The sequence below is a fragment of the Catharus ustulatus genome, chromosome 15, assembly GCF_009819885.2.
Source record: "Catharus ustulatus isolate bCatUst1 chromosome 15, bCatUst1.pri.v2, whole genome shotgun sequence".
Classification (NCBI taxonomy): Eukaryota; Metazoa; Chordata; class Aves; order Passeriformes; family Turdidae; genus Catharus; species Catharus ustulatus.
This window is the reverse complement of record NC_046235.1, coordinates 12,578,978-12,587,761: the sequence shown is the minus strand read 5'-3', so window position 1 is coordinate 12,587,761 and position 8,784 is coordinate 12,578,978.

Genomic DNA, 8,784 nt, shown 5'->3' with positions numbered 1-8,784 from the left:
CAGCAGCCTGGTGGTTAGAGGAGCTGCTCTCCCAGGCTCAGGGTCCCTCCTGGCCAGCAAAGCTCTCCAAACATCTTGAAACAATTGGTGAAGAGAATTGTAAAAGTGCTGTTTGGAGAGGTTGTGGGGGAAGGATGGATGGGGTATTTAGCACTGGGAGGATGGCAGGTGACCAGATCAGCAAGTCATCAAGGTGCCAGCAGAGAGATAAAGGAGGGGAGCACATCCTGCTAACCTTCAGGAGTGGGACAATGCAAGGAGTCCCTCAGGTCAGATAGGGGCAGGAGAGAGGAGCACAGCCCTGCAGGGAGGGGTTGGAGCTGTTCTGCCAGCCCAGCTTTTCCAGAGCCCTGTGATATCCATGCCAGGGAACAATTCTTTATGGGGTACCTGGGGAAAGCAACCCAGCATTTGGGTGCCAGGAAAAGCAGCAAGCCCCTGCTCTGCTGCATTTTCAGGCCTCCCTCTTCTCCCATGGCTCAGGGCACACATGCACTAGAAAGCATAAACGGTTTGGCTTTGACCAACTTCAATAAAGCATGGAAGACAGGAAGATGGATGGGCACAGATGGGAGGAAACACTTTCAGGAGAGACTGCTTGAGAAAGCCAAACAGAGGGTGTTAAAGCTCCGAGCACCCATGCACAAATGGCTTGAAAAATTGATCCATTTCCCCCCTGTCCCCACCTAGTATCTCTTCATTGGCCTGCCATGGCTCAGGGTCACCTGAGTCCAAAGCTTCATACCCTCAAACCACGAATACGCTCCACAAACCACAGTGTGGGGCCTGGGATTAACACAAGCCACTTGAATGAAGAAATCTGAAAAAAATAATATGTGTGCTGCACCACAATTACAGGTAGAGAAGGTATTTGGGGTGGTTAGTAAACATGTCAAAAAATAAATACAGCTATTCAGTCAGCAAACAGCTGCATGATTATAACCAGGAAAATCTACCCCAGCCCAAAACCAGCTGAGACCCAACAACATGCACTTATTAAGGAGTGATATTTTCTTTTGCGTGCACAGTTTTTGGAAGGAGGTTGAAAATATTTTGCCCACTCTTTATTTTAGGAAGGTGAAATGTCCCTGGTGGATTTCAAAAGCCAACCTCTCGGGTATGTGTTCTCCATGCCAAGACACTGAGTCACGAAGAGATGGGAGGAAGCTGTTGGAAGTGCAGACTGGGATAAAACAGCTGTAATTGAAGAGCCAGCTCAGCTCCCTCTGCTAATAACCACACAGCCCTTCCCTGCCCTCAGGCGTCAAGCTGAGGTCTTTGCTTGCTACCACTTTCACAGGCACCCTGGTTATTGCTTGGGGTCAAACTTGTCCACACCTATTCCGTTCTGAATGACTGCTTGTGTCCCGGCCAAGCCTGGGGTCAGGGACTGTGCCTGCAGGCTGGGGAGCACAGTCCTTTCCCGGTGGGAGCCGACAGCCCCCAGGCACGTCTGCAGGACCCTTAGGCTCGCAGGGACACGCTGCTGCTCTCCAGGCTTCAGGTCACTGTCTGTCCACCCTGGCATTCATGTGTTGTGGCAGTGTAGGACACGTCTCCAGTGTTGCCTTTTGTTTGGTGCACCTGGGGTTGCTGATTGCTGTTGAGAGCTTGCAGATCCATAGGATCCATAGGGATCACAGGGCAGGGTGGTACACAGCATCTGTGGGGTCTAGATGTGGGAAGGTCCCAGGCTGTTTGCCCAAGGAAGTTTCTGCTGCTGGTGGAGCAGGGACAAGAGGAAAGGTGCTCTGGTTGCTCCTCAACAGCAACAGCTCCTTGCCTGACATGTTTCATGGCTGCTGATTTCATCCAGAATGTGAGCTGCAGGCATGATGCTCCTTCTGCCTCAGCTCCAGAGCAGGGTGGGATGGGTGGCCAGGGACAGAACCCTTGTGACCCCTAAGAGATAACTCTGATGTGTCTCATGGGCCAGAGCTGAAGCTGGCTGAAAGTGCAAGTCATGTTTAGAAGGAAAATCTTCATGGCCCAGTTCAGAAGCTGAGTGTCTCAGCTGAGTGACCCACCACTGAATTTTCCTGCTGAGTGCCCTGTCAGAAGAGCCTCAAAGCCCTCTGCCTCCTGGAAAGAACCCTGGGGGCACTACCTGGACTGAGCAGAGAAAGGAATATGGAGGAGGTGGAGATGGGGCAGCACAAGGTGCAAGAGGTCGATGGAGATTAAAGGTGTTAATGGACAGTGAGGACAGAAGGTGGGAGCATGGGCAGAGAGAGGCAAAGGGGGAGCAGAGAAAGGGGTTCTTATTTCCGAGAGAAGATGAGTCAGGGAAGAAAGGTAGAAAGCAAAGGAAAATCTGAGGAGGGATGAGAAGCAGAGGAAATGAGAAATTAGCCTCTGGGGGTTTGCTCAGTGGGGCCCCTGCTTGGGCAGCTCTGGGTGTGGAGGGGGTTGCCAGGTGCTGCTCGGCAGGATTTGAGTCACAGCAGACACCGCGTCTGGGGGATGTCCTGGGCTGCAGCCGGGAAGCGCCAGAGGCAATGTTGTCTATGGCCAGTGCCACTGTCCTCTGCCCAGCCGGTGGGCTCAGGCTTTGCAAGGACAAGGAGCTGCTTTGGGAACAGTCTGACTCAGGAATCCCGTTTTATTCTCCCCCCCTTTGTTTTGCTGTTCTTTCCCCCCTCCTCCTTTTTCTTTGTCTGCTAATGCACAGCAGATGGGAGGAAATGCCATTTTAAATGCCACAGCATCCTGATGAAATGCGATGGGTTATGGCAATCTCGGATGAATCATGACATTGTTTTGTGCTGCTGCTCGGCCTTTCTTGGGCAGCTTTCTCCCTTCAGCTTTGCAAGGACGCTGAGGATTGTCCCAGCATCCCCACCAGCCTGGTGGCAGGTGCCCTCCCCGACCTGGGTGTCCAAGTCACATTCATTAATTTCACCAGCTGCATTTCTGGAGACCAAACCAAGCCCATGACACTTTGCCAGTGGTGAAACCAGCATTTAGTTTTGAAACATCTGCTCCACGTTGCCTTTGGGGACTTCAGGGGTTATAAATGATACTCAGTTCTCATGTTATGTTTGTAGGGTTTTTGCACAAGGTGGAAGAACAAGATCAAGGGAGCCTGATGTGATGAATCACAGCCCTCCCCAGCACCTCCAGCTTAGCCTTGGCCCCTCTGGAAAGCTGTGTCCCCACACCTGCCTCCTGCTTGGCCCCACAGCCAGGATGGACTCACAGAGCCAAACCTGAGGGCTGTGATGTGGCAACTTGCTGTTGAGACTTTGCTTGGGGTGATCAGATAATTTCCCCTAAGCTATGAGGCAGGCATTGAATAATATTGACTCACTCTCTGGCAGCTTGCTGCCAGATGAGAAGGAGCAGCTCAGAAGTGAAAAGAAAAATATTAAAAAATATGTATACACACATCCCAACAGCTCCATCACTGGAACTCAGAGTGACCCAGCCCTTTTATTTTCAAACTAATTAACTGGGGGGGAAAATTCACCTCTAAGCCTGCGGAATATAAAGCAGTCTTTTAAATTTGGTAGCTGAAAGAACAGATTTGCGAACTCCAACGATCAGAAGACGTGACATTAACATTTCGTTGCAATATGCTTAACAACCTCGATTGGAAGTGTCTCTCTGGCTGTGTCTCACTGCCTGTGTGTCTGCTGGCGTGGCAGTTATTCAGCGCTGGCACTGAACATCAAGTAGCATTAAGCCGTTTAATTTCTCATTTTTTTGGGGAGTAGATCCAATATACATCGATGCAGTGAGCAGAAGGGCTGTTATTGTTAATGAGCCCCCAGCCCAGCCCTGCTTTCCCGCAGGCTCTTGCTCTCCTTTGTAAGCCTATCCCTGTTAAAAGGCCTGGCAGCCTCGCCTGCAGCACGGCCAACACCAACAGCCACAACAGCTCTGCTGTGTTGATCCAGGGCTCAGCAGCTCTACCTGGGAGGAGAGGGAAGGGGCTCTGTCTGCCTTCATGAAGCCAGGGATCTGGGGTATTATTTTTCTCCCATCAGGCATCCTTTGCTGCTCCAGCTGGAGTCAAAAGGCGAGCAGCAGGAAAAGGAGGGGGAGGAGGCAGCAGGGGGAGGCAGGGGCTGCTTGTGCTGGGGTCGTGCTGTGGACCTGAGCTGTGGCTTGTGTCCTTCCAGCATCCTGAGCTTCCTCAGCTCCATTCTGACCAGAGCAAAACTCTTGCTCCTGGTTAAGTGCCACAATATGAGACCGAGGAAGGAGGAACAACCCCTTGTTTTTCATCAGTGAGCTGCCCCAGTGCTGTGGCTGTGTCTTACTACTTTACCTCAGGACAGTTGGCTCTTGCTTGTGCTCCCACCAGACCAGCAGCATTTGTCCGTCTCTCTGTCCCACAGTCCCTGACCATAACCACCCCCTGTGGCCAGCTGGTTTGCTCTGAATTCTCGCCTGTGTAGTCTGAGAGGCTGGGAAAAAGAGGAAGGCTTGCTGGGAAGGCTCAGCAGGATGGATCACCCAGGGGAGGATCACTGTGAGGTACATCACTCTCCCTTTGGCACCACCCTGGTGGGGCACAGCCATGTCCCAGCAGTGGGGATGCAGCAATCTGAAAACAGGGTAAAAAAGAGAGAGAAAAAAAAAAAAGCACAAGAATTTAGGCCTCTCTTTCTGAGGATTTCTGCTTTGTACATTAGCGTCCCTTCCTGGTCCCCTTGTGCCTGGATGTGGCTGCTGGGCACGAGAGAGCCCCATTAATGGGCTCTTGATGTGTGTTTATTTCGTTTAGCACATCCTGAGAGCCATGGTGAGAGCCTCAGAGACGTTCATTACGCTGATTGCTTTCCCTGCTTATGAAGATGGAAAAAGCCACAGTGGTTAAGGGAGTGGAGTGGACAGATGCCAGATGCATTAGTGCTCTGGGCAGTCATGGAGGGCTCCTTCCTTTGGAGTTTTGCCTCAGGAGGAGGAGAGTTGAGAAGAACACGGCTTCCCCAGGACTTGCACTCACTGACCAAGTGGCTGTGGGTTGAGGGGGGACCCCACAAGGGACATGACACCCTGTAAGGGTCTGCCTTGCTCTGGCAGGGCTCAGTTTGAAGGCAGGGTGAGCACATCCAGCATGAGCCTTGCCTCATGTCACAGTGCTGCCAGCCCTTCCTGGTGCTTGTGGCATGAGCAGCCAGGGGTGGCAGGGCAATGGTCCTGCTCACAGCAGGAAAGCCCGTGCTCCTGGTACCCAAACCTGTCTGCTCTGGGGCTTCCCAGATGAACTGTGAGGAATTCTGCCTCTGCTGAAGTGGGACACAACCCCACACTGGCTCCAAGCACGTCCTCCAGATTGATGTAACTTTGATTGTACCAGAAAAACTCAAGTTTAAGGCAGGAGCAACATGTACACATGTGCTTGTGAAGAAGTAACATGTGGGGAGACCAGATCTGGACCTGCACTGATAGGGAACAGCCAAGATGGCCTTCTGTAGCAACATTAGTTCCTGTTCTCCCTGCCTTACTGAGGGGGCAGCATGGCCAAAGATGCCCATTTATCTGTGTATGACAACGATACACAGGAATTGCAAACAGATTTTTGTCTTATCTTGCTCGAGGGTTGTTGCAGTACAAGGATTTATTTTGGCTTTTCTGCCAAAAAAATGTATGCAGAGATCCCACCAAAGCACATATATATATGTTTCTCTTGGAAACAGAAGAAAAGCATTATCCGAAAAAGCCCTGCACTGTTATTAATCTCTGGGGCTTTATCCAAGTTTCATTAGGAATCTGGACATACTTGAAATGGCTTTCAGATAAAGCTGAATGAATCTCTCTCTGTCTCAGAGGCTGATGCAGCTTAATTTCCTAGCTGAGATTTGGGTGGGTTGGGAATTGGGAAGGAGATTTTCAGCCACCTAAACCGGGAAGGAGAGAGTGCCTTAAAGCAACCCAGTCTGAATGACTCGCAGGCACTTTCCACGGCTTGCTGGGAGCGTGGGGTGAGCAGGGATGTCTTGGTTGAGGGAAGCTCTTCCTTGAACTTTAAATTGCCTTGGAGACTCCTGACTCATGGGGCAGGAGAGCTGGGAAAGCCGGTCCTCCTGGGATAACCTCCTCCAGTCCCTGGGAGCAAAAGGCCAAAGCAGGGATGCTGCAATACGGAGGATGCCGAAGGCACTTCCCTGCCTTCCCTGGACCAGGGGTCCTGGATGTGGCTACCTCAAAGCCAAGCAAGCCTGCCAGCCCTTGTAAGCCACAAGAGGGTGACAAAGTGCCATCCTGTGCTGTGGTGGCCCTGGACAAACCCAAAGGTGTCCTGGGCTGGCAGAGGACAGCAATCCCCTTTGGAAAGCAACCAGAGACTCTTGGAAAGTCCTTGATGAAGTCCTGGATGGGAGAGAGTGCTGGCTGGAAATGGGATGCTGGCACTGAGGAGCTGGGAACTTTTTATTCCACCTAGCTTTAGTTAGCATCAGTTCTGGCATCAGCAATTTATTTTATTTTATTTTTTTTTTGCCAGAAGGAGGCAGGGGGGAACTCCCCAAAATTGCTATAGCAGACAGGGAGAGAAACCTTGTCCTTGGTCACCCTTGGTGGTCTAATGTGAAACCCATGTTTTATATTGATTTTGGAAAAACAGAGAGCTGCTCTATGTCTGTCTTTCGTGCTCATGGGGAGCTCGTGGCCAACCAAACCTGCACCTCCCAGTGCTCCAGACATTCTAGGGCTTGGGGACATGGATTGGTGGAGGAGCCACCTGAAGTCAGACAAGGTTGGGATGGAGGCAGCTGGAAAGGATGCTCCAGGAGCATCTGTGCCACCTGAAGTGCTACTGAGAAGAAAAGATTCTCCTGTTCCTTTCTTTCTGCCTGGGATGTCCCCAAGGTGCCAGTACGTGATCACCCTGGACATGTCACACCTCACAGGCTTCAGCCTTCTGTGTGTCCACAGCCGTGTACTGCTGGCTGTCTTTTGGCCCTTTTGACTTTTGCAGATCCCAATCCTTGTGGCCTTCCCTGGGGAGAAGCTCTGGTCCCTTCTGCCTCCTCTCTCTCCCTCTGAGACAGCAGCATCACCCGTGGTGAATGGGGTCAGGGACCAGGAGCTTCCTGCAGGATGATCTTTGCAATTCTGCTTCTAGAACAACCCGTGCTTCTGAGCAGCTGCCCGAGGCGTTGTCCAGGATAGAAGATTGAAGTGCTCTGGGAGGTTTCCAAGCCGGAGTCTCATCCTCCCTCGGTCCCGGGAGGCTGGGGCAGCGGGTGTGGGCTCGCCAGGATCTCGGGGCTGGAGTGCCAGCCAGCTCCCTTGCAGCTTCATCTGGGCTGGGAAGGGAAGAGCCCGCAGTGCAGCAGACAGGAGGGTGGCTGTGCCAACCTCTGATCTTATCTGCTGCTGAGAGCGGCTGCTGGGGGCTGGCCCTGCCTCCGGGAGGCTCGGGCTGCCTGCCTGGAGAGCTGGGCAGCGTTTTCCCACGGAGGGTAGATTTGTTTCACCCCTCACGCTGTTACAGGAGTGCACGTATGGATATGGTATATCGGGATTTATATTTGCAAATCCCCTTGTTCCTAACTGTTGTTTATGCTGTTATTGGTAAAAAGACAAAGGGACAAAGGGGTGATTGCCCCCAAAGTGCTTTGGGAGGTGCACAAGTGGCAGGGACATGGGGTGATGTGAAGGAGGGTGTGTGCCCAGGTAACATAGCCTTATTTTTGCAGCTGCAACTTCACTGAGTTTACAGTCCAGGGAGGTTATTCTCTGTTCTCTTTAAATACTAGAAGTAATTAGAAGCTGCTTATGAGTAATTGCTTGGACTAAGCAGTCTGGTTTCATTTAAGTGGTTGGTATGAAATGCCTGATGGTTTAGTAGGGAAAAAAAGCAAGAAAGACTCCTCTTTCAGGCTCCCAGGAGCTGCCATGGGGTTAAAGCCCATCTTTCCTCATCTATCTGGGACTGTGAAGCTCTCCAAGAGGGAAGTGGGAGAAAACATTTTCTCCCTAGAGAAGGGTAGGGAAGGTCGAAGAGGGGCTGCTTATGCCAAAACTAACGTGGTCAGGGTTTTTTGGTGAGGAACAGCTGATCCCACACTTATCTTCAGTTCCATAGCAACATACAGGGACATTTTCTGCCACTCCCCAAGGCAGAACTGTGAAAGCCTAAAGCCAACGTTAACGACCGGCTTGCAACACGCTGAATTTTACCGACCTCAGTGAAAATTGTGACAATAAATCTGCCTCAGGCTCCAGTCGTTAAGTTGTCCTCAATACCACAAAAATCCCTGCAGATTTTGTGTTTACTTTGGCCCTGCAATGCCGTGCTGTGTTACAGTGTTAATGGCAAGAGAGATTTTCGGGGCCTTGGACACGGCAGCGCTGGGAGCGGATGGAGGGAACGGGCTCCGTTTGGTGCGTTCAGCACATTTTATCAGCTTACCTGATCCGTAGGCAGATGAAACACTGCAAGTCAGGCGGGGTGAGAAGAGATTTCCCAACAGGGTAAGCAGGCATTTGGAGGCAGCAGGAGTGTGGGAACAGCGAGGAAGAGGAAGGTTTGGGACCTAGGTCTGGAGAAGGCTCTGTTCCCTTCTCCCGGCACAGAGCTCGGGCTGAGGGGCAGGACCATGATGTGGCATCCCCTTGCATAAGCTCTGTATTTATCTTCCTGATAAATGAGGCACATCCTGATGCATCCCAGAGACCATCCTGGAGATGTGATGCTGAGGAGCTGGACCAGGGCTGACCTGCGCAGCCGTTCCCGTGTTATCCTCGCATCCCTGGGCTCTGGTCACCTAGCAACTGTGCATCAGATCGCACAGCAGCCTTAAATAAATGGTGTTCAGCAGGACTGTG